Below are 3643 nucleotides of genomic sequence, written 5' to 3' on the forward strand. Positions count from 1 at the left end.
GGTCTGGGCCCCCGCACCACCGCCAAGCACGCGACCCAGAGCCCAGGGCTCACTGTCGCCGGCCGAACCCTTCAGAGCCCCGGCCCCGGGCGCAGTGACTAATCCGAGCTCCCTGGCACAGGAAGAAGACCCTGCCCCAGAAAGCTGCGTGCTCGGGGCAGCTGCAGAGCAGAGCCCTGGGAATTCTTTTCTCTGAGAAGGGGGCAGTTCTTGCTGGGCGTTTCTCCAAACGCACAGGGCCCCTACGCCGCGGCCGGTGGGACGCAGGGCGCCTACGACACGCCGCGGCCGGTGGGACATGGGACCGTACGGACTCCTGCCGCAGTTACGCACCCGCTGGGGTCCGGGTCCTCGCTCCCCAGCAGCAGAGCGTGGACACCAGCGCTGCTGCTGGCTTCTTCCGGAGCACCCCTGAAAGCGCGGGCGCCTCGAGACGGCTTTGGCCCTCCACTCATGACCCCCAGTGACAGGCTGCCGGCGGGGGACGGAGAAGGCCACTCGTTTTCCTGTCTCGTGGGACACGTGACGCTGCCCCGCGGGCTGGCTTGGGCGGGGTTCCCTGTCTTCTTGCTTCGCGGGAGTTTCTCCTGGGAACTGAGGGGGCGAAGCCTGACGCGCCCCGGTCCTCTGTTGCATCAGCTTCTGCGACGTGTCATAATGGGCCACCTCGCCACCCAACTGCGTGGGCAGAGCCTGGCCGCCCCGGCGTCCCGGCCGTGTGGCGCGCGGGTCCCTGCACTGCTCTGCCGGACCGGGCCAGCCTTTCTCTGGGTTTGCTGCAGGAGTTTTCAACAATAAAATGCCACGAATACGATGGACGACTTCACAATATTCCCCGAACTCACCCCTCTCCTTTCTTTCCCACCGAGAGCCGCCATCTGAGAATGAGCACAGACTCCGCGTGACTTAGACACTTCACCGCCAGCTGTACCCATGCGTAGTGGGCTCTCTGTCTGTCGGCGCTGTGAGCTCAGAAGACACAGCTGTGTCCTCGCGTCGTCTGTGCTGACACGTGCTCACGGCGGCCGCGGGTCGGCGCTCTGCCGCACGGCCCCTCACCCCGTCCCGCTCCGGGCGGGGGGACGCCCAGGCGGCCTGGGAGTCTGGCAGGACCGACGGCGCCCAGCGCCTGCTCCTGCTCGGGCCACGTGGGCACCCACGGGGCCGTGGCCGTGCCGAGCGCGTGGACGAGGGGGTGGGCAGTGGGCGCCAGGGGCGTGGTCCCTTTTCTCGCAGCCCTTTGCCCTCTGCGGAGACCTCCGTCCGGTTTAACTTCCCACCAGGAACCTACACGGCTTTGCTCCTGGTCCCCACCACGGCGTCTTAGCGAACCTATCTTTGCCAATCAAGCAGATTTTTTGAAATGGTGTCTCAGAAGTTTCCTTTTGCATTCTGACGAGTGAGTCCGAGCCCTTTTTTCAATGGCTAAGACCCCCCTTCTCCTGGGTTCTGCTTATTTTCTTATCTATGTGTTTCTATTTTCATTTCTTTTGCTTGAAAATTTTTTTTAAAAAATTATCATTTAAAATTTCTTTATGTTTCGCATACTTATTTAAAAACCCGTTCTACCTCCTGGATTAAAAGCAGCGCATCCTGATGAGCCATCGCCTTCTACGTGGCCCGGTTCCTCCGCGGCCTGGGGCTGTGGGGTGGCGGGCTGGCTTCGAGCGTGGGGTTTCCTGCTTTCACTCCCGGCTCCGCCATGTCTGTTTTTACCCCCTGGCTCCAGCTTCCGAAAGTTTCTTAGAAAGTGCCGACGGGGCATAAAGAAGCCCTGGCTCCCTCCGTCCTGCAGAGGTGATGGTCTTGTTTTCCCCAGGAGCTCGAAGACCCAACCTGCTACTCATCATTGAAACACAGAAATATCTTTGAAAAAGGAAGTATTTGTCTTAAAATTATTTTAGATTATCATCAAAAAACAAAAGAAAACAAAAGTTTAGAACTCCCTCGGGTTCGGGAAATCCGGGTCTACAGAGTGTGGTGCGTAACTGCCGGGCAGCGTGTGTCTCAGGGAATGTTCTGGAAGGGTGATGCACCGGCCTCGCCACTGGTGGCGGTTGGGGTCCCGAAGAGAGTAGGCGGGGCAGAGAGTGAAGGCGTGTCTCCTGCAAGACGTCAATCACCTTCCCTCTGCGGCACGTAAACCAGGAGAGTCCAGCGGGCAAGGTGGGTCGAGCGCTTGGGAAAATGGGAATTTTACTCAATGCATTTTTATCCTCTTCTCGAAATACTCATGAGCAGGAGACAGGTACATAGGGTGTAAGTTATTCCTAATGAGATGCCTACGTATAATGTGTAATGTATCCATAATATATGGGATATACGGTACCCATAGATAGTTGTGTATAAAGTATTTATAAGGTAATATTTTTTCTAAACATCTACACAACAGCATAAAATTATGCACAAGAGATTGTATGGGCGGGGATGTCGGGCTCTTCCAAACGCAGAGCTGTTGTGCATGACAGAAAGACCACGCTGACGAAGTGCAGGAAATGAAGACTTTGAGCCATTCTCCTTCTGAGCGGATCATTCGCGGGCTGCGTTTCCATTGGCCCAGCGCCCCACCTGGTTCTTACGCCATCCGGCATCTGCACACACTTGGAATTTCAATCACACTCCAAAAGTCAAAACTTTCTTCTAAGGAATGACCACTTTTAGTTATAACTCAGATTACAATTGTGATTAGTAAGGGACGCTGTCAACTCGGGTGAGTCCTCAACTCCCCTGCAGACCAGTGCAGAAACGGAGGACTGCACTGTAGTCAGGACGGCTGCGCTTACTATGATCAACGTTTTGAAAACAACCTTCCGCTTATCGCACAACCCCCTAGGCCGACGACGCGGTGACTTATGCAAAAGCGAGCCGCAGCGCTCTTGGTGACAGCCTAGGCAAACCGATGTACAGCGGGCACACGTTGGACGTCGCGCTGTGCAGTCGTGATGGCCTACATGACTGGGGAGACCGCAGAGGGGGGTCAGTTCCGGTCACGAGTTGTCTCCTCGTCACCCTGGCCCATATCTCTACCTTCTGCCAGACGCCTGTCTTTACCCCTGTAAGAGAAGCGGCGCCTTGTTTAAAGTTGCTAAATGGCCACCATTAAAATGTCTTGATTATTTTTTAAATTTTTAGCAAAAAACAGAGCTTCCTGCTGCCTCGATGGTTGGATGGGGCTGCTCTGACGGTGTCTGTGACGCTCGCCTTGTTAGAGTCACACCGGGCCAACTGGCCAGGGCAGCATGAAGCTCTCCAGATGGCAATTGCCACGGCTGTTGGCTTCACGGAAGGGTGGGCGGGCGTGCGGTGCATGGCGCCCCTCCTCGCCCCGCTCGCGTGGACCCCAATCCAGCCAGGCCGAAAGTTCGCACGAAAAAGTCCAGGGCGGGGCGGGCCTCTGGCCACTGTTCCTCGAAACTGGGCCAACGGCTTTTTAAGTGTCTCAACTTTCAAACCAGAACTGCGCGACCGGGTCCAGGTGCGGGAGGCGCGCTCGCGGGGTAACCGGGGGCTGCTGCGCCGTCGGCAGAAGTGCGTTTGCGGGGTTCCCCAGGTTCTCGCTCGTGCTCCACGTGCGTTAAAGAAACGGGTCACCGACGAGCAAACCGCCGCGCTCCTGCGGCCCGCTGGGGGAGCTCGGGGCGCG

At 57.4% G+C, this 3643-nt stretch overlaps 1 protein-coding gene across 1 annotated transcript in view; it reads right to left on the reverse strand.

The window, feature by feature from the left end:
• Positions 1-3643, reverse strand: part of SUN3 (Sad1 and UNC84 domain containing 3) — a 24228-nt gene that overhangs the window by 18041 nt on the left and 2544 nt on the right. The gene's annotated exons all lie outside the window — the stretch shown is intronic.

This window comes from Pteropus alecto, unplaced genomic scaffold (assembly GCF_000325575.1).
Source record: "Pteropus alecto unplaced genomic scaffold, ASM32557v1 scaffold214, whole genome shotgun sequence".
NCBI classification, from domain to species: Eukaryota; Metazoa; Chordata; class Mammalia; order Chiroptera; family Pteropodidae; genus Pteropus; species Pteropus alecto.